The sequence below is a fragment of the Narcine bancroftii genome, chromosome 7 (genome assembly GCF_036971445.1).
Source record: "Narcine bancroftii isolate sNarBan1 chromosome 7, sNarBan1.hap1, whole genome shotgun sequence".
NCBI lineage: Eukaryota > Metazoa > Chordata > Chondrichthyes > Torpediniformes > Narcinidae > Narcine > Narcine bancroftii.
This window is the reverse complement of record NC_091475.1, coordinates 34,470,508-34,484,950: the sequence shown is the minus strand read 5'-3', so window position 1 is coordinate 34,484,950 and position 14,443 is coordinate 34,470,508. Positions and strand designations below refer to the sequence as shown.

The window sequence follows — 14,443 nt, the reverse complement described above, 5'->3', positions numbered from 1 at the left end:
GCTGCCCGCCGAACTGTGAGGCACCAAGATGCACGGTTTGAGGCGATATCAGCCCACTGGCGGTGGTCAATGTGGCAGGCAGCAAGAGATTTCTTTAGGCAGTCCTTGTACCTCTTCTTTGGTGCACCTCTGTCTTGGTGGCCAGTGGAGAGCTCGCCATATAACACGATCTTGGGAAGGCGATGGGCCTCCATTCTGGAGACGTGACCTGCCAGCGCAGTTGGATCTTCAGCAGCGTGGATTCGATGCTGTCGGCCTCTGCCATCTCGAGTACTTCGATGTTAGGGATGAAGTCACTCCAATGAATGTTGAGGATGGAGCGGAGACAACGCTCGTGGAAGCGTTCTAGGAGCCGTAGGTGATGCCGGTAGAGGACCCATGATTCGGAGCCGAACAGGAGTGTGGGTATGACAACGGCTCTGTATACGCTAATCTTTGTGAGTTTTTCAGTTGGTTGTTTTTCCAGACTCTTTTGTGTAGTCTTCCAAAGGCGTTATTTGCCTTGGCGAGTCTGTTGTCTATCTCGTTTTCGATCCTTGCATCCGATGAAATGGTGCAGCCGAGATAGGTAAACTGGTTGACCGTTTTGAGTTTTGTGTGCCCGATGGAGATGTGGGGGGGCTGGTAGTCATGGTGGGGAGCTGGCTGATGGAGGACCTCAGTTTTCTTCAGGCTGACTTCCAGGCCAAACATTTTGGCAGTTTCCGCAAAACAGGACGTCAAGCGCTGAAGAGCTTGACTGAGAGTTAGATATATAACACAGTCAAGCTATAGGCATAATTTCAGGCAGCCCAAGGAAGTTGCCTTTTAAAAGGCCTACCCTCAATAACTATTGCCCAGGAACACTTATATCTACTGTGATGAAATGCTTTGAGAAGTTAGTCATAGCCAGAATTGACTCGTACCCAAGTAAAGATCTTGACCCCCTGCAATTTGTTTCCCACTACAATCGCTCTACTGCAGATGCAATCTCACTGGCTCTCCATGCAGCCCTGGAACACCTAGATAACAGCAATGCTTACATCAGCCTATTCTTCATCAACTATAGCTCAGCTTTCATGTCCTCAGTATTGGTCAACAAGGTCCAAAACCTGGGCCTCTGCAACTGGATTCTAGACTTCCTCATCAGAAGACCACAATAAGTACAAATCAGAAACAATGTCTCCTCTTCACTGACAATCAACACAGGTGCACCTTAAACCTGCATACTTAACCCACTGCTCTATTCTCTCGACACCCATGACTCTGTGGCCAGGCATAATTCAAATACCATCTACACCAAGGTTGTTGGCAGAATCACAGATGGCCATGAGGGAGATAGTTGAATAGTGTTACAACAACAACCTTACACTTAACTAAGGAGCTGATTGTGGACTTCAGGAGGGGAAAATCAGGAGAATGTGAACCAGTCCTCATTGAGGGGTCAGCAGTGGAAAGGGTTAAAAACTTTAAATTCTTGAGTCAGTATCTTGGGGCCTCGTGTCGATGCAATCATGAAGATGGCTCACCAGGAGCTATACTTCATGAGGAGTTTGAGGAGATTTGGTATGTCACCAAAGATTTGCAAATTTCTACAGGTGTACTGCGAGGAGCATTCTGAGGGGTTGCATCACTGGTTTGGAGGTGCCAATGCACAGGGCAGGACAACTCCAGAAAGTTGTTAACAGCCAGCGACATCATGGGCATCAGTCTTCACTCCATTAAGGACATCTACAAGATGGGGTGTCTTAAAAAAGCAGCCTCTATCCTCAAGGACCCTCACCACCCAGGTCATGCCCCCTTCACACTGCTACCATCAGGAAGGAGGTACAGGAGCCTGAAGATGAACACCCAATAGTACAAAGATGGCATCTTCCCCTCTGCCATCAGATTTCTGAATGGAGAATGAACCAAAGACACTACCTCACTTTCTCTTCTTTCGCATACATTTTTTTATTTTTAAATATAATTTATAGCAATATTTTCACCTGTGATTCTGCTGCTGCAAAACAACAAATTTTGTGACATGTTCATGATAATAATTTCTGTTTCAATTCTATTCAAACAAGATTAGAGCCACCATCCACAGCATTCACTCTTGTTACCGGTAAGTGCTGCATCCTCTTACCTCAGTGTAATCTTGAATTAGCCTGATATGCTTGGTGGCCCACAATGTCCCAGGACCAGCTGCCAGCCCAGAAGTACAGACAGATTGTATTGAGATTGTATTGATGGGTGCAGGTGGGACCCACAGTTTAGCTCTGAAGTGTTTCTATTCTATCTCCCTCTTCCTTTGCCTGAGGACTGGACGGTTTAGATGGTTCATGCAGGGAATCATTCTGCTGCGCTAACACTAAAACTCCATTCTTAGATATACAGATGGACAGAAGCACCTTCAGCACTCTTGCCAATCTGTCTCGCACCACTGATTGACTCTATTTTCCCTGTTTTGCTCTTTTGTCTTCCATGCCTTTATTATTTTTTTTATTTTACTCTCATCTCCCTCTATTCATGCCTTTATTCCTTTTTGCATTTATTTTCCTTATTCTCCCTAAAGTTTTCTTTTCCCTCTTGCCTCATTATTGATCCCACCAGTTTCTGTTCCCTTGTTTTTTCCCTCCCACAAATCCTTGGCTCTCTGGGGAAGAAGTGGGCAACAAAAAAACCATCAAAGTCCAGCATGCCCGGCACCAAAGCTCTTAGTAACTCTCTTCAAGCTACCTTATTTCAGTTCCTGAATGTGAGGAAGAAGTGGTCAATGTGGATTCCACTTGCAAATAAAATTGGTGCAACAAATTTATTTTCTCTCATAACATCCTTATTCTAGTTCAGCATCTCTTTAGATACAATGCACTGCAATAATATTTCCAAGCGCTTGCAGTCCTTCCTGCATATTACTTTAAATACATTGGAAATAAAGCACAGCAACAGTCAGTTGTTTATCAGAGTGCAGTGGGATTCTGATTAAGTTACTGGAATAACAATCCAGAATCAGGAATAAAATTAACCATGAATTAACTACCAGAATAATGTTTTTTTTAACACAGTAAAAATCACCCTCTGAAATGTGCTAAAACAGAAGAAATAGGAGTAGAAGTCGACCATCTGGCCTGTTGAGCATTCAGCTCATAGCTGATCTAGCAGTGGGACTCAGCTCCACTTTCCTGCCTTTTCCTCATAATCCTTAATTATCTGACAATGTGAAAACTTATCTATCTGTGTCTTTGTTATATCTAATGGGCCAGCCTCTACTGCTTCCTTGGGCAGAGAATTCCACTGATTCACTACTCTCAGGGGGAAGTAGTTCCTCCTCACCCTATCTTAAATCTACTTTCCTGAATCTTAAGGCTATGTCCTCTAGTTCTAGTCTCTAAACTCCCTCCCTCCCACTCCTAAACTATGTGCTTACACCCTGTGGTTCCTCTCTGTGCTCCCCATTCCATGCCTCTGACCCCCTCCCCCACACCCATCTCTCCCCCCCTGCCCTCCATTTTTCTCATGGAGGAGTAGATAAAGGACAGATATGAGGAGGAACTGCTTCCGCCAATGAATAGTGAAACTGTGGCATTCTCTTCCCCTTCTTCCAGCACAGAATGACCATGGGATTTGATAAGGGGCAAATGGAATACGGGAAAGCTTGCAAGCCACATAAAAACTAATTTCTAAAGTATTTTTAGAAATTTGAAGAGAAGATAAGTGAAGAGAAATGAGTTTGTTGCAGTCAAAATGAGGGAATTTATCATGAGGAATAAAGAAATGGAAGACTAGTAGAACAAATTTAGTTCTGTCTTCAGAAAGGTAGCTATAAATAACTTGCCAGAAATTTTAGGGAACCTAGGACCTATAAAAGGGAGGAAATTAATGTAATAGTGTAAAGGAAATGGATGAAATCAAAGCCAATAAATTCCCTGGGGCTGATAACCTGCAAACCACAATATTTAAAGTGACCTAGAAATAATGGTCACTTTAATTAAAAAAATTATGTGGACTCCAGATCAATTCCTAATAATTGGAGAATGGCTAAAATAAGGAGAGAGAAAATGGAATTATATGAATTAGCCTGACATCAGTAATGGGGAAAGTGCCAGATTTTTTTTTATTGAAGGTGAAATAGCGCAGGATTTGAAAAAGTGACAGAATTGGTCAAAGCCTTCATAAAAGGGAAAACATGCTTGACCAATATACTGGTTTAAAAAAAATGGTTCGGCATGGACGAGAAGGGCCAAAGGGGACTGTTTCTGTGCTGTAGTGTTCTATGGTTCCATAGATTTTTTAATGAATGTAACTAATAGAACAGATGGGGAGATCTAGTGGACCTTTAAACATTTGGACAGATTCCAAAAGTCTCATAAAAAATTAGCACACAAAATTAAAGCATTGACGTTAGGGGAAATGCACCTACATGGATAGAGAACTGGTTCACAAACAGGAATAAATGTGTCCTATTCATGGCATATGACTTGTAGGGATATTGTAGGATTCGGTCTTTGGACCCAGCTATTCACAATATTTAGATGAGGGAATGCAATGTGATATCTCCAAGTTTGTGGACAACACAAAGCTGGGCAGAAGTGTGAGGTATAAAGATTATGTATAAAGGGTTCAGAGTAAGTTGAGCAGGTTGATCGAGTAGGCAAATGTGCGGCAGCTGCAATATACATGGATAAACAAAGTTATTCACATTTGTGGCATAACCATAAAAATGGCTTACTTTTGAGTGGTGATAGATTGGGAAAGGGAGAAGTGAAGCAAGAGACAGAAGCTGTGCACAAGTGTTGTATTTTCTGACTTAGATTCCAGCATCTGAGGTCTTGACAAAATCAAGCAGGAGTCACAAAAGACCTCAGATGCTGGAATCTAAAGCAGAAAATACAGTGCTGGGGGAATTCAGTGGATCAGGCAGCAAAAGGTAAGGAGAAAGGAAGCACCTAGGTACAGTGCGTAGTTAAGAAAGCTAATGGTATGTTGGCCTCCATGTGAGAGAGTTGAGTATAGTGGCAGGGATTTCTTACTGAGTTGCACTGTGGATTGTATGCAGTTTTAGTCCTGTTATGGAGAGAATGCAGTGAACATTGAGCTGACCAATTGCTCTGATGGTAAGACTAGTGTATGATGGGCGATTGGGTAGATTAGGCTTATAGGTGCTCAAAAGGGTAAGGGGGCCTCATTGAGACTTTTAAACTACTGATGGCAGTGGACAAACTAAATGCAGGAAGATTGTTCCCAATGATACGGATGTTCAGAACCAGGGGTCAATACCCAAAGAAACAGCATAAGCATAACCGGCATAGGGTGATACAGTTGGCATAGTGGTTAGTGCAATGCCTTTATAGCATCAGCGATTGGGACTAGGGTTCAAATCCCACGCTGTCTGTAGGGAGTTTTTACATTCTCTCCATGTCTGTGTGGGTTTTCCCTGGGGGCTTCAGTTTCATCCAACCATTTGAAATGTACTGGGGGTGTGGGTTAATTGGGTGTAAATTGAGCAGCACAGATTCGTCGGCTGAAATGGCCTGTAACTGTGCTGTATGCCTAAATTTTTTAAAAAATCCACAATGTTCTTCTTCATATAGACCTATATCATTATTGAATACAGACTATAAAATTGTATTACAATTATTAGCTAATAGGCTAGTTGATTTTTGCCAAAATTAATAAATTTAGATCAAACTGGTTTTATTAAAAATAGAAAAACAGCAGATAATACAGTTAAATTTTTGTTTGGTTAATATAGCACAAAATAAAAAGATTCCCACGGCGGCGGTAGCATTAGATGCAGGGAAAGCATTTGATCGATTGGAATAGGATTTTTTTTATTTGAGACACTTAATACTTTTAGGATTCCAAATACTTTTATAAACTGGATAAAAACATTATCAATTAAAAATGTATTTGAATAAGAGACTGTGAGCAGATTTGAGACTCCCTAAACAAAGTCAATTTGAAGATATAATAACAGATACATTTACTGTTAAGAAATTTATTACTAATATGGATATAAAATTACAAGATACTGTAAAGAAAAAAGATATATAAATCAAAAATCAGATGGGAGAAAGATTTAAATATACAAATTCAGGAGGAGATTTGGTCAAAATTATGTTATGAAAGTGCTACGAATACAGTAAATGTTAGATATCAAGTGGTTCAATATAACTTTCTTCATCGATTGTAATACACTCCACATAAGTTAAATGGACTTAATCCTAATTATTCAAGTAAGTGTTTTCGATGTGCGAAAGAAATAGGAACTTTTTTGCATTCAGTGTGGTGTTGTGAGAAAGTGGAAAGGTTTTGGAATGAACTGAGCTTATTATTATGGGAAATTATGAAGATAACAATACCAAAGGATCCAAGAATATTTTTACTTGGAGATATTTATGAAAATGATATAAAATTGAAATACCAAGAAAAACTTTTAAGTATTGCAATAGGAACTGCAAAGAAATGTATAGCAATATCATGGAAAGATGATAGAGAATTGTTATTAATGAGATGCAAAATTGTATACCTTTGGAAAAAAATATGTATAGTTTAAGGAATTGAGTTGAAAATTTTTATAGTATTTGGAAACCATATGTGGATTTTAGGGATAATTTTCCATCCACCTCTTCTATCTTATCCACTCCTCTTAATTAGTAATTTTTAATAACAATTAATGATTGTCTATGCTAATATTATTGTATTTTAAAAGATAGGTGTTTCTTTGTTTTATTTCCTTTTCTTACTTTTGGGTGGGAGGGGGAATGGGGAGAAAATATATAAAAGTACTTTTTTTGTATCATTGGCGATGGATATTTGATTAATGTTTCATTCATTTTTTTCCTGTAATAATGGAAACAATTAAATAAAATTTAAAAAAAAACACAATGTTGAGAAGAAATTTCTTCACCATAGGTGAAGATGTGGATGTCTCTACCATAGAAGGCAATTGATGTCAAATCTATTTTAGAAACATTACCATGGCGGTTAGCGCAATGCTGTTATAGTGCTAGATCAGGGTTCGAATCCCTAGTTTGTATGTCGTCTCCAAGGGTTTCCACTGGGGGCTCCAGTTTCCTCCCACAGTTCAAAACATACTAGGATTGTAGGTCAATCGGGCAGCATGGGCTCATGGGCCAAAATGGCCTGTTACTGTGCTATATGTCTAAAGAGTTATAGATGGCCAAGGAGATCAAAGATAAAGAGAAAACTGAAACAAGCTATTGAATTTAGATGATATGCTGTGATCATATTGAACGAGAGAGCAAGTTAAAGGGCCACAGGTTCTATTCCTGCATCTATTTTTCATGGTTCTACATTTCAACACATGATTGTTCTGCTCTAAGGAAGTGTATGTATGGTCTCCACCTTATGCATTTTTGGCCTTCAGGTTGGGTGTGGGCACTGATGACTGTGTTAGTGTTTTCCGTAGTATCATTTGCTCACTCCAAGGTGACAGCATTCCTCTTCTCAATTCCTTGTACTTGTCATTATGTTTTTTGAATATAGAAGCAAATGTTCAACCCATCAAGTCTCTGCTAAGACCAATCCCATTTCTCATACATGTGTTCCTCTAACCTATTTAATTTTGGGGTTCCATCAATTTCCTCCTAGTTTTTATAAAACATGCACTAGAAGTAATTTTACTGTAGCCAATTAACCTCCCAATCACCATGTAAAAAAGCACCCGATCACAGGGAAAATATGCAAGCTATACACAGATAACAATGGAAATCCACAATAATCTCTTCAATATGTGCAAAGAGGAGTACATGTCAGAGGAGTTCAGTCACGAGGAGAGACAAATCCGATTATTGCCACCACAGGGAACTCCTTGTCCAGATCTTCCTCAGTTGTTTCATCCCAGTCAAACAGGTGGCATTTAACACCAACATTTCCTAAAAACTGATCAGCATACTCCAACACCTGGAGTTATCTACCCTGAGACCATTCAGCTTCCCAAGCATCTTCTCTCTGGTGATTGTGACTGCACTCATCTCTCTTCCCTGACACCCTTGAAAGTCAGGTATACGGCTAATGTTTTTCACAGTGAACATTAGCCTAATGAAGCATCAGCTGGAGCCAAGTTACTAGTTTGTCTTGGCTTTGTGAAACTTGCTTTCTGTGGTCCATGCTCCTCTTTGTAAAGCTCAGTATTGCATGTCTTTATCTGGTTCATCTATCCTATGATTTTCAAACAACTGTGCAGTTTTCTTTTGCAATCTCCCCATCTCCTCAGTGATCAGCACTGCATTTCAGTTGACCAATTTTTGCCCACTCCATCACCTATTTTGCCTCTTGAGTTATTTTGATACCTTCTTCATGGTTTATTATATATCTGAGTTTCATCTCATCTTCACCAAAATACAACTAAGTTTCATTATTCATTAAATAATCTGATTATCCTTTTTCAAGTTTATTCTCACCTGATTTCTCAAGTACAGCCCAATGAAACAGCGTTCTCTGGTCCTCAGTGCAAAACCTGCAGTCACACAACCAGAAATAACGCACATACAGACAAACAATACATATGCAACATTAGTATTAATAGAGGCAAATAAATATTGTTCCATGAATATGAGAGTCTCAAATGGTTAATGTGAGTAGTTCCTTTGGTTGTTCAGCATTCTTACTGCTTGTGGGAAGAAGCTGATCCTCAGCCTGGTGGTGCTGGCTCTGATACTCCTGTATTTCTTTCCTGATGTGAGCAGCTGAAAGATGTTGTGTGTGGAGTGGAAGAGGTCCTCAATGATTTTGTGTGCCCTCTTCAGACAACAATCACAGTAAATTACATCGATATGGGGGCGGGGGGGGGGGGGGGGTAGAGACTCCAATGATCATCTTTGCCACTCTTATGGTCCTGTGGATTGTCCTCCAATCTATTTCTCTGCAGCAACTGTACCACACTGTGATGCAGCATGCCAGGACACTCTTGATAAGCTCCTATAGAAGTTTGACATAATGGTGGCCAGTAGCCTTGCCTGGTTCAGTCTTCTCAGGAAGTGCAGTTGCTGTTGTGCCTTCCTGACAAGTGAGGAGATGTGTGTTCCAATAAGTCACTAGTTAAGTGAACTACAAGGAGCCTGGTGCTCTCCATTCTATCCATTGCGGAGGTGTTGATGTGTAGTAGAAGGTGGTCATTCCTGGTCCTCCTGAAGTCCAGACCAGATCCTCTAAAATCAGTTTGCCACACTTTTCTCAAATTGCCTACTCTGTTCATGCTATTTTGTAATTTTATGCTTCCATCTGAAGTTTATACAATTGGCCATTAAATGTGTCTGCTTGTTTAGGAAAACATGCTGTAGAAAATAATAGTCTTTTTCCAACTTCTATTTAATTTCTACAGTATTATATATGATTAAGTTAAATATTAATTATTGCACTGCTCTCTGGATGTGTTTTTGATTACGTTATTATTTTCACCTGTCTAATGTAATGCATAAAGTATAGAATAATCAATGATAGATAAAAACATTGAATATTTTCCAAAATTATTTTTTTTTTTAGCTATTATGGCTGGATTTTTGGTGGTACCTCACTGAAAGGTGGTGGCATTTGAATTTTCAGGGGTCATACTGCCTGCTATTCTCAGAAGATCACCTGACAGCATCTATTAAATCTCCTTAAAAGGGGCCCTGAGGGAGGTTTTAAACAGTCGACAAAAGCAGCACATTATATAGCCTTTAGTATGTCATTCTGAGTGATTATACCTCAAGGCTGAAATTGCACGCTTATTTATATTGATTAATTGTTATTATAAGGTGTTAACAATGCTAAGAGGACTGCACAGGTGTATGTGAGAACCTGCCGCATTCAGATAGACCCTAGAGAACCTACCCATTCTGCTAGGTGACTTGTACAATATTCTCCTGAGTGTAATGCGGGGTGAGATATCAGTTCTTGTTGCTCAACTGTGTATGCTGTAAATTGCCACAATGTATTATAACCTAGTTTCCTTGTTGTGTAAGAGTATTAGTGAAATGTGGCTGCAGCTGAACAGCATGACAGGTGTGTTTTGAAAGGGCTGCTTCTTTCGTTCTTATCCAGAGATCGAATAACCGCAGGTGTTAAGTATCACAAGAGCTGGAGATACTGTAAAGGCCAGCAAGCTGGTGGAGGGATGGTTCTCTTCATTCACTAAAATTGGAAGATCTGCTGTAAGTAATTGCTTTTTGAATGTGTAAATGTGATTGATGTGAAGGATTTTTTTGTCTGATATTGTTAGTAGACTGAGATCAATCTGAATCAGAGTTTATGGGGCAAGGTTTATCCTTGATAACATTTGTGAAGCTGGATGTCTCTGGGCACTGGAACTATTTCTGTCATGAATGGCAGAACAGGATTGGTCGGTGTTATTTGTGCATTAAATCAGCGAAACAGTACCTCTGTTTTGCTGTTTTAATTTTAATACAGCACAGTAATAAGCCCTTCTGGCCCATGAACCCGTGCCACCCAAATACACCCATGTTACCAATTAATCTACTGAACTCATATATGGAATATGGGAGGAAACTGGAGCACCCAGAGGAAATCCACGTGGTCATGGGAAGAGTGGTAGGATCGCTGGAACTGTAATAGACTTGTGCTAACTGTTAACCGTGTTGCTGCAGCTGGTCACTAAACATTCAACTGTTACTTTGTATAATGAGGAAAGGAAAATAACAATTATATATTGTGAATTCAGGAAATTGTGTTATTGGCGATGAAGATATTTTAAAGGCTTCAACTGCCATTTTCCATGTTTCCTAGCAAATAAGGAAATTAGCCTGGATGATCTGTTTTTCATGCTTGAGAGATGGTATGGTTAGAGTTTGATTGAGAATCTGAGAGGAATCTGTGACATGAACATAATACTACAGCACAGGAACAGGCTCTTCAGCCAATGTGTCTGCACTAGACATGATGCCCAAGTTAAATTCGAGCCCTAGTGTTTGTGCATGATACATATCCTACAATTCCCTCCATGTTCATATGTCTATATAGAAGCTCTTAAATGTTTGACATGAAAGTAGCTGTGATAGTACAGATCTATCACCAATGTACATAGTGTATATAGTACTGTATCTAGACTGTGCTTACAGCGATTGGCTGAGAGCTAAGCCACGCCTATTGTCTGGGCCTTAAAGGGTTGTGTCCCTAGCCAGGTCGGATCATTCCGGACTGGTCGGCCACCTGTGAAGAGCTCCTGTCTTTTGCTAATAAAAGCCTTGGTTTGGATCAACAAGACTTTGATTCTTTCGACGAGCTCTACAGTAGCACCATGGATATGTAAATATAATTGAATGCATTTGCATTTAGGTTTTAGGTTTTTGCTTACATCTTGTCCTTGGATGCAAATTCATTTTGGATGGTTTGGATGGGACATGAGGGATTGTTTAAAGTGCTTCGCTCTGTCTGCTGTAATAACAAGGACCTCCCAGTGGCCAACCATTTCAATTCCACACCCCATTCCCACACCAACATAACAGTTCATCGTGCACTGCCAAATGGAGGCTATCCGCAAATTGGAGGACAACACCCAATTTCCATCTGGGCACACTCCAACCAGATGGCATCAACATTGATTTCCCCAGTTTGTTAGGCCTCTCCCTCTTTTTCTGTCCCTTTGAATCCTTTCCTCCAACTCTCCATCCACTTCCCTTTCAATTCAGAGCAATCCCCACCCCCATTACCTTATCTTATTTCTCTTCTGCCCTCCCATCTATATCCACCCATGACCTTTCACCTGTTTGCCTGTGCACTTCCCCCTTCCCTTTCTTCCTTTCTCACCTCTCCCAACCTTCTTATTCAGGCACCTGCCTCCTTTTTGTTTAGATTTTGATGAAGGATTCAGGTCTGCAATATTGGTTATTATCCTTTTGCTTCTTATAGACACTGCATGACCTTCTGAGTTTCTCCTGCATTTTTGTTTGAAGTGCTTCCATTTTTAAAACTAGAATATGAATATAGAAAGGCAAGCTGGTCAATTTAAAGCAACTGAAAATAGGTTTAACACAAAAAATAAATTGTAATTTCAAACTCTTCAATTCAAAACCATTTCCAGTTCTATTGCTGTGCAGAAGTGAATTGAGAAAATTCATTAAGAAAATAAATGAAAAGCTTTTAAAACATGCCTTTACATATACTAATGCCCAAAACATGCAGCTAATCTTTGTTCCTCTAAAGGTTTACAAGAGAGTGGAGTTAATGGAAACTTCAAATGGTGACAAACTTGAAGTGAGAGGGCAGCTGGTTCAGAGCAGGTTCCGCACTTCAGGAATTCTTGATTTTGTCCTGAAACGTAACTGCCTCTTTCCTCCCACATATTGCTGCCTGACCCATCGAGTTCCTCCAGAGTTTTGTGTGTTCATTTTCTGCTAGGAATCCAGATACTCAAAATAACTTCCTGAATTTAGGGATAGCTCTCTTTGCAGTCAATGGAGTTTTCTCATGTGCCTATCCTTGCCCCAGTTGGAAGACTGGTTCTTGTTCCCATCACTGGTTGATAATCTTACTATTTAATCCTTCTCTCAAAGTCACATTTTCATTGCCTGCAGCCAATGTTTGTTAACGCCTATTTGTTTCTAGGTGTAGTGAGTAAATATAACTTACTCCTTAATGAGACAGCAGAGCACGTATGCAAATAGAAATTTGAACAGTCAGATATATTTTTCAAACATTATTCAAAAGTTTCACATCTAACATGCGTATGGTAGAAGACTATCTGATCCACTGAGCCTGGACTGGTTATACAGCCCACACCCTACCAAATTCTGAGAAAATGCAAATAAAAAAATAAATTAAAATAAATTAATCTCAAAGATAAGCAGAAAGAACTGAAGTTCAGTAGATCAGGTAGCATCTGTGGAAAGAGAAACAAAGCAGAGGGGAAGAAGCTGTCCTTGTGCTGCTGAGTGCTTGTCTTCAGGCTCCTGTACCTTTTTCCAAAAGGTAGCCCAATGAAGAGGGCATGGCCTAGTTAGTGGGGGTCCTTGAGGATAGAGGCTGCTTTCTTCAGACACTGCCTCATGTAAATGTCCTCGGTGGAGTGATGTCGCAGGCAGAGTTAACAACCCTCTGGAGTTTTTCTCTTGTCCTGAGTGTGGGCACCTCTGTACTAGACAGTGATGCAACCAACCAGAATGCTCTTCAATTGTAGGTTTTGGGAGTCTTCGGTGAGATACCAAATCTCCTTAAACACTTCACAAATATAGCCACTGGCGAGCCTTCTTCATGATTGCATCGACATAGAGGATCCAGGACAGATCCTTGGAAATGTTGACACCCAGGAATTTGAAGTTATTGACCATCTCCACTATTGAGCCCTCATTGAGGTCTGGGCTGTGTTCCCCTGATTCTCCTGATGTCTACAATAATCTCCTTGGTTTTGCTGACCTTGAGTGCAAGGTTGTTGTTGTTACACCATTCAGAGAGCTGATCTATCTCCCTCCTGTACACTTCTTCATTGCCATTTATGATTCTGCAGACAACTGTGGTGTCATCAGCATATTTGTAGAAAGCATTGGAATTGTGCCTGGCCACATAGTTATGGGTGTACAATGAGTAGAGCAGTGAGGTAAGCACGCATCCTTCAGGTGCGCCTGTGTTGATAGTCAGTGAGGAGGAGATGTTGTTTCCAATTTGTACTGGCTGTGGCTTTCTGATGAGGAAGTCAAGGACCCAGTTGCAGAATGGGGTGCAGCCCCCCCAGGGTTTGGAGCTTGTTGACCAGTACTGAAGGAATAATAGTGTGGAAGGCTGTGCTTAGTCAATGAAGAGCACCCGTATGAGTTCCGTTTTTGAGGTGATCCAGAGCTGAGTGGAGAACCAATACTATTGTGTCTGCTGTGGAGCGATTGTGACGATAGGAGAATTGCAATGGGTCATGTCCATTCCTTAGGCACATGTTAATTCTGGCCACGACCAACCTCTCAAAGCATTTAATCACAGTAGATGTTCGGGCGACTGGACAATATTCGTTGAGGTATCTCACTCTGCTCTTCTTGATGCCCTTTTGAAGCAGGTGGGAACATCTAACTGCAGCAATGACAGATTGAAAATGTTTGTGAAAATTGGAGAGTGTCCATATTCCCTGAAGAGTAGAAGAATGAGAGAAGATTGAAAGAGGAATACAAAATTATGAGGGATATAGATAGAATAAATGAAAGTAGGCTTTAAAGCTAGGTGCAAGCTAGGAGAGTGAGGAAGGTGCAGAGAGCTTTTGGGGGATATAAACATGTTAAGGGAATGGACAAGGGTAAGGTCTATAACACATCATGTAGGAAAAGGAGACGTAGTTTACTTTAGTGGAAAGTTAGAGTATTTTTAAATGGTGAAAGATTGAAAGATGTGTGGTAACCCGTCGCTGTGGTGATCAAGCTGGCGCTCCGGGCGGCAAGTGCAACCAAAGGCCAGCAGCCTGTGCAGCGGCACTGGCCCCAATAAGTGAACTGGCGGGTGAACGGCAAGGGCAATTTAAAGGCCAGTGACCCCAAAATGGCGC

The 14,443-nt window shown here is 40.6% G+C and overlaps 2 protein-coding genes across 8 annotated transcripts in view; one reads left to right on the top strand and one right to left on the bottom strand.

Annotated features, from left to right (window-relative positions):
• grtp1a (growth hormone regulated TBC protein 1a) overlaps nt 1–14,443 on the bottom strand; it is a 393,930-nt gene that overhangs the window by 84,453 nt on the left and 295,034 nt on the right. The window lies entirely within an intron of this gene.
• Nucleotides 10,045–14,443, top strand: part of mcf2la (mcf.2 cell line derived transforming sequence-like a) — a 141,043-nt gene continuing 136,644 nt past the window's right edge. The window contains exon 1 of the mRNA XM_069889511.1: nt 10,045–10,118. The gene's annotated coding sequence lies outside the window, so the exon portion shown is untranslated. The remainder of the gene's footprint in view (nt 10,119–14,443) is intronic.